This window comes from Triturus cristatus, chromosome 6, assembly GCF_964204655.1.
Source record: "Triturus cristatus chromosome 6, aTriCri1.1, whole genome shotgun sequence".
Classification (NCBI taxonomy): Eukaryota; Metazoa; Chordata; class Amphibia; order Caudata; family Salamandridae; genus Triturus; species Triturus cristatus.
In genome coordinates this window covers 392,657,064-392,672,468 of record NC_140589.1, presented here as the reverse complement: position 1 = coordinate 392,672,468, position 15,405 = coordinate 392,657,064, and positions in this window count along the sequence as shown.

The following is a 15,405-nucleotide window of genomic DNA, read 5'->3' as shown; positions in this document are numbered from 1 at the left end:
GAAAGAGGTAGAGAGTCTTCGTACCAAAGGCCCTTCCTCAGGCCCAGTGCTTTTAATCTTTGCAGACCCCTGTAATGAAGAGGACCTGGTGAAATGGCCTGAATAAAGGAGGAGAGGAGTCCTAAAACTCTGCCCAGATCTTTTAGGCAGATAGATTCTTGGGAAAGAATAAGGGAAACATGTTTTTTTATTTTGGTAACCTTCTTGTGGGGAAGGATTAGGTTTGAATGAATATTGTTTACATTGAAACCAAAGAATTCTAGTTCCTGTGAGGGGGTCAGAATAGATTTCTCCATGTTTATAATGAAGCCCAGGTCTCGAAGAAGGTCCATGGTAATTTTTAAATGTTTCATAATTTCTAACTTGTCTTGAGACATGAAGAGGATATTGTCATGATAGATTATTAGACGAATCCCTCTCTCTCTGAGATGGCTGACTACTGGACGTAGGACCTTGGTGAAGCACCAAAGGGCTGATGATAGGCCAAAGGGAAGACACTGGAACTGGTAAAGAGTTCCTTTCTAAGTAAAACAAATGTACTTGCAATACTCCTCGTCCATGGATATGGTAAAATGGGTATCTTTCAGGTCCAATTTTACCAACCAATCTCTGGTTTGCAAGATGTCCCTCAAAAGGTGGATACCCTCCATCTTGAAGTGTCTGTATGTTAGAAATTTGTTTAAATATTTAAGATTTATGACGGGACGCCAACCCTTGTCCTTCTTTTTTACAAGGAAAATAGTACTTAGGAAACTCTCTGGGATTTCTGAAAGGAATTTTTACAATAGCTCCTTTGTCTAACATTTGGGAAATTTCCAGTTCTATTAATTTTGAGTTCTCCTTGTCTAGAGTAATCTCGTTTGGAATCTTTTTTTGAAAGGGTTCTAACCAAAAATATATCTTGAAGCCAGTTTCGGTTTCTAAAACCCATGGATTTTGGGTGATTCGAAACCAATTGTTTGCAAAATGCTTGAGTCTTCCTGCCACTTTGGAAGGGAAAGAGGGATTCAGACTTACCTTGGAAAGGTTGGTTGGAGAAACTTGATCTGCCACCACGGGCTCTTGAACCCCTTCCTCTCTGGGAGTAGAAGTTTGAGCTTGACCCTCTGTAAGTAACCACGGCTGGCAGCTTGTCCCCTTCTGCCAGCTTGTCCCCTTCTGCCAGCCCTTCCAAAAAGTGGTCGTCCCCCAAAAACTCTTTGTATGTTAGATTGCGTCTTACTAAACGCATTGAAGGTGGCCACGTATTTTCCCAAGGATTTTACGAAGTTATCACCGAATAACATGCCTTTGGCGTCGCACATGTCCTCTTTAGCGGAAAGGTCCGCGAGTTTAGGATTCATTCTAAGGAGGACTGCCTTCCTGCGTTCAGTAATCAGATTAGCGTTGCCAATAAGACATATTGCGCATTGCGACCAGCCTCGTAATAGCTCAATATCTATTGGGGTATTGTTGGATCTAGCCTCCTCAGTCATGTCCAAAATTTTGATAGTGGTCCCATTATGTCAAGGAGCTTGTCTTGAGCCTGCTTGAGGCATTTTTCAATTCCCTTCCTTGGGTCCCTTCCTGATTTAAAAAGGAAGGTGATCAGCTCAGGGTCAAGGTTGGGGGTGCTGCAGATCTTATCCTCCGTGGAGGGTCGAGGGCACTCATTCCGCAGCAGGTTGCGGGTATTCGTATTGAGGGGTTTTCTCACCCACTGTGATAAGTATTTACCTACATGGTCCATAGGCCACCATTCGGTGCTGCGAGGGTGGCGAATGGTGGTAGTATTAAACATTTCCTCTCCGAGGGGGTCTTTATCAGTAAAAGAAGAGGTGGAGGGATGGTCTAAATCCTAATCGAGGTTCTCAAAGGTATCTTGGGGGTCAAGAATAAATTCATCCAAGTCCTCATAGTCTGTGGTTTGGTTATTAAAATCATCATAAGAATCATTTGTCCCATAAAGGGTACCGCGTTCTATAATGCCGCTACGGGCACCCCGTCTTTCTGCCCCAAGGAATTGGGGTCTCTCTATTGTGCTGTAAGGAGCACCAGCATCTTTTGTAGCGCTGGGGCTACCAAATTTGTCGCATTGGCGAATGCCTCCAACATATGTTTTCTTTTCTGGGGAACCTTACCACTTTTTTGAGGTCCAGAGGTGGAGGGGGATTCCCCAACCGACAGAGAGAAATAGATCTCCTCAGGAGGGGAAGCCCTCTTCCTTTTAGAGAGAGCAGCGTCAAATGCTTTTCTGATGGAAGATTTTAGTTCTTCCCCAATAAACCTCTTGAGGTTGTCACACAAGGCCTCCTTAGCGGAGTGCTGGGGGACATTCGCATCAGATTCCATTATAAAAAAATTAATAAGGTAAAGTATTCTTAAAATGCCTTAATGAGGCTTAATCAATAAAATGCCTTTTGAGGGTTAAAAAACCCAAAGGTGCGGGTGGACACAGGAATCAATTGAACTCTTGTTTATGAGAGGCCTTTCCAACAGACTTGCCGGTTGATTTTAAGAGTTGCAGCTTTTTCATAAAATGAATACAACCGGCAGAATGAGGAGTTTGAGCGCAGTGTATGAAAGAAGCCAGCGGGTGGCGATCTTTCATTAAAAGTCTCTTGTTTGTGAAAACGGCTCGGAAAAGTCTCCGTTAGGCTCTCGAGGGAAGCGTAACTAATGGAAACCAGACGCCGAGCCGAGTGAGCATTCGTAATTCGTAGACTGAGGCACGTTCTGGCATCTCCCAACAAGTTGCTAGGAGATGCAGGAATCAAGAAGCCACAAGCTCCGGTTCGTTGTTTTATAATCGTTTCTTTTTAATAATTGCCGCTCGTAGGAATATAAACGCTTAAAAGAGAGACTAGATTCCCCACATTGTCTCAAATGCAGTTAACGTGACTGCCCGCATTGAGCAGACCGTGGAGAGAAATACTTATCTGAATAAATAAACGATCGTGAAGGCGATCGCTTGGGGGATATCGCTTGGGGATATCAATAGCTAGAGAGAAGTAATCCCTGCCATAAATTGGACAGGGGAGCGCTGTAAAGGAAAAGGGGGGTTAACGTACATGTATTAGCACATAATAATCCTATAAACCGGCAGTACAAATATATATAAGAGGTATAGGATATAAAAATAGTATCAAACAGCAGATAAAGCGAGTCAATTAAAAGGAGATAAACCACGAAAAGAAAATGTACTTAGCTGTGTCAAAGCAGCGAACAAAAGAGGAAGATGGGAGCCTGCACAGTCTACTTGTCATGTTACCAATGTACTAGTTATTATGATGTAGTTACATTCTTTAAAGGGCTGAATGTTTTGGGCAGCAAATAAAAGTATTTGCATAATGATAGGCTCCAGTCTTGTAATGAAATTAACAGTATGTATATCGCCTATGATACACAGAAAGTCAGGGGGCAAAAAGGAAGGAAGGAGGTCAAGGAATAGGTTGAGATGTCTGTCACATGACTCCAGCATGATCCCTTTCTCTTTTTTTAAGCACAGGAGGAAAGGAAGGGAAAGGCTCCGGTGTGGATTAGTGGTTCTCCCCTACCCTTTTTTTTCAACATCACGGAAAAGAGTGATGCAGGATGAACCCGTTACATACTACAGCTAAGAGAACCCTTTGTTCCTAATATCACAATTTGTGTTCTTTTCTGTATATATTATTATGTAGAAGTGAATTTGAAGGGGATAGGGAAGCACTTGTTTAGAAATAGTTTGCTATTTGTACTTCACTATGTTTATTTCTAGTTTGGCTGAGAATTTTGTGGACAGTCTATAACATTAGATATACGGACGCTAATTGTTAGGTTGTCAATTGGCCTACAAAAACAGAATATACGCCACTGTCGATATCATAGTATTTTGTTGTCCAAAATAACACTGCACACAGTATTATCCAAAACAGGAAAAGAAAATACATGGCACTATGTCATGAAAAGCAATTAATGTGTTTTCTGGTTGAATAATTGCACTATTAATTTCGCAATTGATCGTAAGCAGAATGTGAGCAGTGAATAAACTGTAGCATACAATAAGCATTTATCTTATATATATGGACACAGTACCATTCTAGTATTGCCGCCATGTTAATGTATAATACAGGATTGCCTGAAATAAGTCAGTTTTCTCTTTCATGCTTTATGTACTGCACATTATATATGCATGTCTGTCCGACAACTCAATGTGTGAGCAAGCCTTATGTGTCAGGCGAAACGCGTTACTGAAAATGAAACAACTGTTAATGGATAAAACTTCTTTGCGATCGTTTAAATATATTAGTGGAAGAAAACAAATATATATATATCCTACTCACAGCCGCCAGTTGCTAGTTATAGTTAGGACCTTGTTTCTTTTCAAAAAGCATTACAAAAATGATGCGTGGTCTCCCACGCTTCGTTTAATTAAGCCCTCAGGTGGGTCAGGTCCCGGGGGCAATAGTGTAATATGTAGGTGGGGCCCGAGGGTACCGTCGCTCCCCGGGGACTGCCACCTCCCCGGGGCCTGTAAATCAAATGCTTCTAGTGGGCCTGCAGTACTGGCTGTGACACCCACATGAGTAGCCCTGTAAACTTGTCTCAGACCTGCCATTGGATTGTCTGCAAGTGCAGTGTTTAACTACCATGTCAACCTGACAAGTGCACACACTTGCCAGGCCCAAACCTTCCATTTTACTACATGTGAGGCACCCCTAAGGTAAGCCCAAGGTACCCCCAGGGGCAGGGTGCACTGTATGTGAAAGGTAGGACATGTACTGATGTGTTTTACATGTCCTGATAGTGAAATACTTCCCATTTCGTTTTATCACTGTTGTAATGACTTGCTCTTTCACAGATTATCTTTGGAGCTGCCTTGTAACATTTTACAAGTGTAACTTTCAATTGAGAAAAGCTAGAGATTTGGAGTTTGGGCTCTCTGAGCACAGAATTAAAAAAAAACATTTTTAGTGAAGGTGGTTTTTAAATTGCATGTTTGAAAATGCCACTTTTAGAAAGTGGACATTTTCTTGCTTCACCATTCTATGCCTCTGACTGCCTGAGGATTCAATGTCTGGTTCAGACTGACAGGGGCCTGTTTGTGCTTTCTTTCTAGACAGTCAGTCAAACAAAGGAAGTTGAGGTGTGCCCTGCATAACCTGGTTTCCCATCAACAGGCTGATGGGTCTTACTGACACCAACACCTGAATAGGGCTGTGCCTGGCCTCTCACGATGCTGTCTCTACCCCCCTGGAGTGTGTCTGGAGCCAATGCCAGGTAGGATAAGAACTTTTGCACTACAGAGACAATCCTTTGAAGAATATCTACTTCAAAGGCCAAAAGGGGTATATGTATTGGGCCTAAAACCCCAGACTTTTAGAACACTTCTGGAACAAGAGGAGACTCTGCCAAGGAGAACAGCTGAAGAGCTGTAGGGATGATATCTGGCTGCCAAACTCAAAAAAGCAGGTCAGTCCACGAACCTCAGAAGCTCTAACACCCTACTACTCTTCCCGCTGAAATCACGAAAACAAAAAAACGCAGCCAGGTCCTTCGCCGGAAATGTGCCCAAAATCTGGAACTCTATTCCCCCTCACATCAGAACTATTCCCTCCTTCGCTAAATTCAAAAGTCAGCTCAAAATCCTGTTCCTCGATCGATCCCTAGCGAACCGTTAGGAGCAGTCGGAGTGCTGAAATAGACCCTGAACTGGAACTCTTCATCATTGTCATTATTAATATTTTTATGCAGAATTTCCCGCTTTATTGTATTGTGTTTTGTTCTGGTCTGTAACTGATGTAAAGTGCTCCGATACCCTCTGGTCAGGTCAGCGCTATATAAAACGTCTAAAATAAATAAATAAATAAATAATGGAGTATTGCACCCGTGCTGTGTGTTGCTTTACTAGGTTGGCCAGCAGTTGCTGCGTTTGCCTTGGAGAGAAAACGGACTAGCCTTTGCTGTGTATCCTGCTTGTGAAGTTTCTCCAAGGGCTTGTGTGTGCTCGCCTCCTGTTGGAAGTGTCAGGGTCATCAAATACTTTACCCACAGCACCTGGACTCCATTGCTGGGAGTTCTGAACCTGCCAAGTGGTGCTAATTCCAGTTCTGGGCCACTGTAGGTGTTTGATGGGCTGTAACTTAAAAAAAGGATTGCGGACTCCGTCACCAATGCTGCTGCCTGCACCGATGCCCTGGTCACTGCTCGCTGGGTGAGCGCAGCATTGACCTCGATGACACCGCAGCCCTGTTCTCCCCAACGATAACACTTATGTTGTCATCAACATCACTGCCTGCACCGTGGCTGTGGGCACCGACCTCAACAACACTGCAGCCCTGGTTTCACTGACAGTGAAGCTACGCACCATCACTGACGCAAATGCCTGCACTGTCACTGTGGTCCCCACACTCGAGAACATCACCGCACCTAGTCTGGCGAAGACAGCTCCGCCAACTCCCACATCATCGCCCAACGCGCCTGCCTGCATCAAAGCCACGATCATGAGATACAGCCTACGATACCACCACAGCCCCGCGTCGACTAATAACAGTGCCACACCGACACCGTGCCGCTGCCTGCAACAAAGCCAATGATACCTCATCGTGAAGTGCATGACGCACCATCCGTGATGACACGGCAGCCCCAGCACTACCGACATAAACAGTCCTGACTTCGACCCCGTGGAGATCGATCTGCAACGTATGTGACTTCAAGAACTCACCGTCTTCTGTATCAACGTGCACCACTGACGCCTCATGACTCCAGTGACGCCTCACCGCTACACCTCATCACAAGGTCCTTGAGGCATCTTCGACTCCAAGTTACTGTTTGCGGGTCTTCCCCCAACACCATAGCCGGCCTTCGACTCCATTGAGATCGAACTGAACTGTTGGATTTGTTGGTCACGACACCACAATAGCCCCAGTTGGACCTATCAACTTCAAGGAACTGTAAGAAATTCATTTGTTCGCTTGTGTATGTTGGATTTCTGTTGTTATGGTCTTGTTTTGATTAGATACATATTGGCTATTTTTTTAGACTGGTGTGGTGTCCATTTTGTAGTGTTTTTACTGCCTTACTGTGTGTATTTTACAAATACTTTTCACATTGCCTCTGAGATAAGCCTGACTACTCGTGCCAAACTACCAAGGAGATGAACAGGGGTTATCTTAGCTGTGCAATCCCCTTACTCTGACTAGAAGGAAGGATACCTACTTGGACAGGGTGCAAGCCACTGCCAACTAGATACCCCCATTTCTGATGGGTGGCAGGTTCATTCTTTAGTCCAAAATTCATCACTCTATATTGGAAGTGGTCTACTGAGGTCGAAAATGCCGACCTCTCCTTTGCTCCCTGAGTGAATCCGATCTGCCAGTACCCTAATGTTAAATCAAAAGTACTGTGCACCAAGCTTGTCAATCAATTCATCTTCTCTTGGGATGGTGTGTGCATCAGTTTCAGTGACTGCATGTAAACCCCTGTAATCCACACAGAACCTCATTTCAGGTTTCCCACCTTTGGAATGAGGCTTGGGGACTAGTACCACTGGTCTGGTCCAGGGACTATCAGAGGGTTCAGTCACCCCTAGCTCTAGCATCTTGCTGACCTCCGTTTTTATGCATGCTTTGACCATGTCTGACAATCTGTATAATTTGGTTTTGACATGAAGGCTGCCATCAGTGTCCACATCATCAGTGCACCATGTTTTCTGACTAGAGGTCAAAGAGAAGAGCTCAGCAAACTGACCTAGGACTTGCCTGCAGGCAGTTTGCTATTGTGCAGTGAGAGTTTCAGACAAAACCACTTCATACACTGACCCATCTTGTGGGTTATTTGACAGTAAGTCAGGGAGGGGTAAACTCTCCTCGTCCTTAAACCATCAGTGAAAATCAGCATGGTCATGGCAGCTCTGTTCTGGTGGCGTTGGGGTGACTGACATGGAGAGCTCTAAGAGGACTCCTAGGGGTGCCTAACTCTATCAAGTAGGTGACTTCCCCTTTCTTTTCCAAGGTTGGATAGGGCCCAGCCCACTTGTCCTGGAGGGGCCTGGGAGCCACAGGCTTCAACATACACACCAGCTGACCTGATTTGTGCTCAACCAGTCCTGACCTCTGGTCATACCAGTGTTTTATAAGCTCCTGGCTGGCCCGCAGTTGCTTATTTGCCTTCTACATATACTCAGCCATGCATGAACACAGCCCTAGCACATAGTCCACTATGTCTTGATTGGGCTCTTTCAGAGGTTTCTTCCTTCCTTTCCTCACTAACTCTGAGGACCTTTATAGGATTGCCAAAAGAAAGTTTAAAAGGGCTGAATCCAATCTTCTTTTGTGGCACCTCTCTGTAGGCAAACAGCAGACAAGGTAACAGGGTATCCCATCTTCTAAGTTTTTCAGGAAGGCCCATTATCATGACATTTATGGTTTGTTAAACCTTTCAATAAAACCATTTGTCTGAGGGTGATAGAGGTTGATGAACTTGTAGCTCACTCCACATTCACCCACATACCCTTAAGATGTGCAGTCACAAAATTTGCTGCTCTATCAGAGACCTCCTCTTTAGGAAACCCAACCCTGAGGAAGATGCCAAGGAAGGCCTTTGCCACTGTAGGGGGCAATGGCAGTCCTAAGCAGAATTGCCTCTGGCATGGTCCACTACCACCAGATAAAACCTGTTCACAGATGCAGTTTTGGGGTCAAGGGGACCAACAATGTCAATCCCTACCCTCCCAAAGGGAGGCCAAACCACTGGAAGTGGAACTAAGGGACCCTTTGGTGGTGAGCCTGTGTTTCCAATGGCTTGATGGGTCACACAAGGGCAACATTACTCCTTCACTTTTTCAGACAACTGGGGCCAATAAAAATGGGGGTACCAACCTGTCCCAGGTTTTGGTTTGTCCTAGATGTCCGCCTAAAGGGATATCATGGGCCATGGTCAGAATGAACTCTTGGTACATTTGGGGGACCACTACTCTCCCTTCTGCCCCGGTTTGGGGTCCCTGGACTTAGTGTATAGAAGCCCACCTTCCCAGTAGACCCTGTGTGAATCACTGACATCACCCTCCTCTTGCAGCTTGATGCCAAAGGTGTTCAAGGGTAGAAAACTGCTTTTGTCCTCAGCATAGGTCCTCTCTGGAGGGCCTCCCTGCACTTAATACTGGTTGTAGGACCTGTCAGTGACACTGGTGTCTCCTGCAGGTGTCATATTAGCATTGGAAGCTTCAAGAATGTCTCAAAATTAGTTGTAGGACAAGAAACTGCAACATAATGTGGGGTGATGTGTGGTGTCAAGAGAGGCTACCAGACAACTGCCTCATAATAGATAGGCTAGTGTACACATACGTGCGCAATGAAATATGATCAATACAGCTCAGTAACAGTAGCTGCAACATACCTCATACATACCCCTTTGTAGAAAAAACTGTGGCAGTGCATGAGTTATTTAAAGTATGTGCTATCTTGAGTAAGTGTGTGTGCCAGAGGTGGGAATTCAAGGAGCAAGAAAACTGATGATTTATTGGGAAAATAAATGATTAATTGTGAAAACAAACCAAGCTAAATGTTTGTACACCTTCAGAAGGGTAGAGCCGCTACACTATACTTTTCTGCCAGGTTAATAGTTTTCTCAATGAGGAGCAGCTCAGTGAGTGTGGAGAAGGTGAGCTAATACACAGTTCACCGGTAAAAATACAATAAGCTAAAACAGTCAAACATATCTACAAATGAGATGAAGAAAAATGTTAGAAGCTGTCTCCGAGCAGGCAACATGAACACTTTTTTTTTTTTTTAATTAACTTTTTATTGAGCAGAGCCTTAGGTTCAAGAAATACATAGTAGACTGAAAAACATTTTCACTGACATTAAAAGCCAGCTACTTAAAGAAAAGTGACAAGAAGCTAGAAAGAAAGCAACAAATTATGTTATCATTCATAGAACAAATACCAAATCTATCCAAAGGCACATCAGCATTAAGGAAAACTCCTGGTGTACTTAAGTTCATTTTTCCTTTATAACTGTAACATTTTCTCATATCATTAACCAAAGTGCAAAAAGCATTCTATAAGGTGCTAGAGCTGTTAAAGGTGCTAGTGCTTTTAAAGTGCAATAGAAAAAAGTGCAAGTGCAAGAAAGCTGCTACATTAGTTAACCAATTCAAGTGCTATGATCTCTCTTTAAATTCTTCTAGTTCGCTAAGAAACTTCCAATTTCTTTCGAATTTTTTGGTGGCCCCTACCCTCTTCGCATAAGTTACCTCAAATTTTCGGGTTCTTTTCATTTTATTGTACCATTTCAGATGGGAAGGTATTTCCCGAGATTTCGAATTTTGCAAAATTAGGGAACGGGCCACCATACACAAAATAAATAGAAAAGTATTTTCTGATTCAGATAATAACCTTCCGTCACTACTGATACCAAATAAGACAGCTTCGGCCTCGAACAAAATGTTCTTACCGATTGCTTGCCCGATATCCTAAAAAATTTCCTCCCAAAAAAACCGGAGTCCTGGACATGCATAAAAAATATGGTGCCATCTGCCCTCACAATCTGTTTGGCAGCGAAAACACCTATTTTCTGCGCCAGGAAATCTTTTACTTAAAGCGGCCGGAGTTAAATACGATATCTAACGCAATAAGAAGGCCATCCTTTTAAAATTTGCAGCGCGCAAAGATTTACTTCCAAGAAGGCACATGGACTCCCACTCCTTAGTAACCAGCCTACACCCAGTTTCAGGAGTTATTTTGTCCAGATGGATCTCTATCACGGAAGCCTGACCCTGTTTATGCAGCAACCTATACCAGTTTCCCACCCCTTTAATGTTGGACCCATACAGGGCTGCCATAAATTGATTAGGGGTGTCCAAGAAGCCACTGGTGTTTGTTAGGAAATGAACAACACGCAAATATTCAAGAAAAGTCGGCTTCCGATGGCCTTCCACCCTTGCCATTATTTCTTGCCAGGAGATCGGCCTATTCTGAACTATAAAATGCCTTAACTCGGAAAATCCACAGCCTTCCCAAATACTTATATGTCTCATTTGCAACTGTAGGCCGAGACTTGTACATTCTCTTAATTTTAGGAACTGGAGACCAGATGAGCCCATCTTTTTAAAAAGGACTGGAGTCTTAAAGAATAATCTTTCAAAGTCTTATAACGTGTTTTCTTTGGAAGTTTGGAAGTGTTTAAAAACACTCGAGTTAGAGAACCGATTTCTTGGGTCATTTTATCTTTAACAAAGTTGTCACTAAAAAGATTAGATCCTATCAAGACAGATACTAAGTCTAAAAAGGCAGCCTCATAATAAACTCTCACATGGGGTAGTGTTAAGCCTCCTTGTGTTATGGGTAGTTGAACCACACTTAATTTCACCACCAGAGCTTTCTTACCCCAAATGAATTCCCTGAATAAAGTATCAATTTCATTGAAATAAGACTGATTTATTTTGATCGGGACATTGGAAAATAGAAAGATGAGCAGCGGAAGTATAGACATTTTAATCATTGAAACTCTACCCACAATCGAGAGAGGGAATAATGTCCATTGTTCTAACAGCTCCTTGATCTTACCCTTCGTTTTTATATAATTTAATTCAAATAGCTGATGATACTGATTAGATACATATATCCCAAGATATCTTATAGGATCATTTTTTATAGCTTGTATCTTTAACCAAGATGGAAAAGAGTTCATATCAGTGTTAAGAGCTAGAACCTCAGTTTTATTGGCATTTATTTTATAGCCGCCTATTTGTTCAAACTCCGAAAATTCCCTCAGAGCTGTTTCGAGGTTTTTTCTATCAGAAATCAGATATAGAATAATATCGTCAGCAAAAAGTTTAACTTTAGCCATGCCGGGTATCGGGGGTTGGATAGCAGCATTATTTTGAATCTTTCAAACCAGAGGTTCTATAAAAAAAGTAAAAATTAATGGCGAGAGCGGACAGCCCTGTGTGGTTCTACGGTTTATTTTAATGGCTCCTGCACAGTTAGAGTTAATTATGACCTGGGCGATAGCCCCCTGGTAGATGTTACTTAGCATATTAACTACCTGTGCAGGAAACCCGAACCGACCGAAAGTAAAAAACAAAGTTTTCCAATTCACCAGGTCGAAGGCTTTCTCCGCATCAACCATTACAATACTAGCCGGAATGGAGTTTGTATTGAAATAATCCAGTGCATGTATTAAAAACTGGGTATTAGCCGCCATCGATCTCTCGGCTATAAAGCCGGTTTGATCTATATGAATTATTTCTTGGGCGGCTGGTAAAAAACGTTCTGCCCATACCTTCATCAAAATTTTATAGTCAGAATTCAACAGACTGATGGGCTTATATGAATTCACATCTTCCGGGTTTTTATCTTTTTTAACAAAAGAGACAATTATTGCTTCTTTAAAAGTGTCTGGGAATTCCCAACCCATTTTAACAAAGTTAAATAGGTTTTTCAACGGAGTAGCAAGTTCTTTTAAAAATACTTTATAAAACTCAATAGGGAAGCCATCCTGCCCACAAGCTTTTGCCCCGGCTGTTAAGTTGATAGCTGTAGAGATCTCAATAGCTTGTACTTCCCTTTCCAATTCGCCAATTCGATTATCTGATAATTTAGGTACGCTCATATTTGTAAAATATTCCTGGATTTGCTCCTCCGTCACCAAGTATTCAGTAGAGTATAACTGGCGAAAATGATCCACAAAAATCTGTGAAATATCGCTGCTACTAACTATTTCTTGACCAGTTTGAGGGTCCCGAATTTTAGTTACTATAGCTGATTCTTGTTTTTTCCTTGAGGAATTTGCCAAAAATGTACCAATCAACTGGCTTTCTTCGTAGACCCTCTGTTGGAATATACGTGAGTTGCAAACCTCTTCTGAAGTAAAAAAGTCCCTCAATGCGGTTTTGCCTGCTCGTATTGATTTGGAAGAAGCTGAAGCTGGAGAGCATATTCTTGATCCACTTCAGTTTGCAGTTGAGCTATCTTGGTCCTCCGGGCGCTGAACTGGGCAGCTGTGTAAGCTATTATCTGTCCACGGGCTGCTACCTTAAACCCCCCATACTGAAAAAGGGGCGGCCATGCTCTCGTTAATCAGAAAGTATTCCAAAATCCATTTTCTGAATTTCTGAACCCAATCCTCATTTTGCAAGAGGAGACGATCCAGCTGCCACCTGGGACGTTCCCCCGAGCACCAATGCCGGTTTCGCGTGAGGAAGGGACTGTGTCAGGGCTCCAAGGGGTGCCTCGACAATAATGGGCACAGTGTTGGGCGGAAGTCATGGGCCAGGAGGAAGAATACGGGCCAGAGGCAATGGCTGGACCAGGCTGAATCAGAAATGGAATCTAAAGATGGCCGCCGCTATCTAATCATCGCGGCGGTCTAGTTTATTTTTTCCCCACAGGTGTTCAGAGGCAGTTTGAGGCGCGCGCGCTGGAACAAACGCGCACTTCACCGAAGAATTTACGAAGTAAGCAGGTTTAGACTTTGGCTCCTCAGAATAGTGCAGAGTATTACCTCGTCGGGTTTCATCCGGTATTTGTTCGCTACCTCTGTCGGAAGTAGACAGAAACAGAGTAAACAATTAAGGTTCTCACCAAGTTTTTGACAAAAGAAAAGAAGTTTGCTGAAGTATCAGTTGGTGGCGCCTCTTCCCTAGTAATCAACTTCAGCTGGTGAAAGCAACTCGCCGATGAATATCCAACGCTGACAGAACCAGAAGGAAGAAAGAAGACATAAGCTAAGTGACCAAAAGAAATGATTAGAATATGTCAGAATTAATTGTAAATCATTGTATATAGTTAGAGACTTAAAACAATCCCCATCTGAAAATAAGATATACAGCAATATTCCTGCAAGGAAGGAAAAGAACGTTAAAACACTCAAGAGACGATATTACTGAACAGCTAAGAAAAGACATAGACTACTACATGTTAGGAAATTAGATACAATATACGAAGAGTTCCTTCAGAAGTAAAAGCACACACACTCATGTAAGTAAGATAGGCTTACCCTAAGAACAAGAAAGCATAGGGGTAAATCAGGAAATAATTACATTAAGTGATATCTTGTTGACAGGTGAATTCCAGGGGTGCTTTTCAAAAGAAAAAAGAAAGAGAGACAGTAACAAGAATAATAGAGGAGAGGCACTGTACTTGGAACTATGGGTAGGTAAAGAACATAGGAGCAGAATAGAATATTGGAATACAGTTAAGTGTAAAGATTATAATTTAATGCTTGATTTCTAGATTCTCTCAGTTGACACGCAGTCTGCAGATTGAATGAAGAAGCAGACGAAGGAGAGAAGACAAGTTTCAGGACCAGTCTCTTCTTCTTTTATTATTTTATCCACTCCCCCTTCCCCCTTAGGGGTAGATTTGAGGGTCTAGATATTTAGCTGGACCACAGAGATATCCTTGAAGGGGAGTTGGGAATTAGCATCTCTGTTCCCGTGCAAGACCTCTGAAGAATACTCTTGAACCCTTGACAGAGTGAAGTGCCCACGTTTTAAAACTTGCACCTCAACAGAGATGGTTGAAGGAATACATTTGCAAACCTTAGGAACAGTTTTAGAGACAATACAGAAGGAGTTGGTGGCAGTAAGAGAGGAAAATCGGAGTCTTAGACAGGAGGTGGTCAACTCTAGGAAGGAAACAGCAGAATTAGCTTAGAGATTAAGACAACCATTTAGTACAGGACGAGAAACTTTAGACCCTCCCGTTGAAGGTCCAAGTAGAATAGCAACACAAGTGATTCATTCTCTGTCCCCAGTTATACCGTTAGCCCCGCCAGAGCGATTTAGCGGAGACCCACAAAAGGCGCAGATATTCATCACTCAGTGCTCACTACACTTCATGTGTCGCCCTTCGATTTTCCCAGATGCGCAGTCAAGAGTGGCCTTCGTGTTGTCATACTTAAGCGGTGATGCGGCGTCCTGGTCTATGCCGCTGGTTTCCCATGATGACCCCCTACTGCATAATTACGAAGCATTCAAACAAGAATTTCTTCGGATCTTTGACAGACGAAGAATCTCTCAAGCAGTTGATAACAAATTACTTGACTTAAGACAAGGAAACCGAGATCTCGTGGCATACTTAGCACAGTTTAACAAGCTAGTAGTGGAGACTGACTGGCCAGAGAGTAAAAGAGCTGCAGTCTTTTATAGAGGGCTAAAAGAAAAACTCAAAGATGTGTTGGCGCAAATTCCAAATCGACCCACTGAAATTTCAGAGCTGGTAGACCTGGTCTTAGAAATAGACTTCCGTCAAGGAGAGAGAAAAGGGGAAAAGAGAAGAGATTTTAAACCAATAGCCCCAAGGTTTGACAGGGCTCGGTCAGAAGGCGTCAAGATGGGGGACGGACAAATGGTTTCGGAACCGATGCAAATAGGAACAATAAGGGGTCCTTTGACCAAAGAGGAAAAGGAAAAGAGAAGGACAGGCAATTTATGCATGTACTG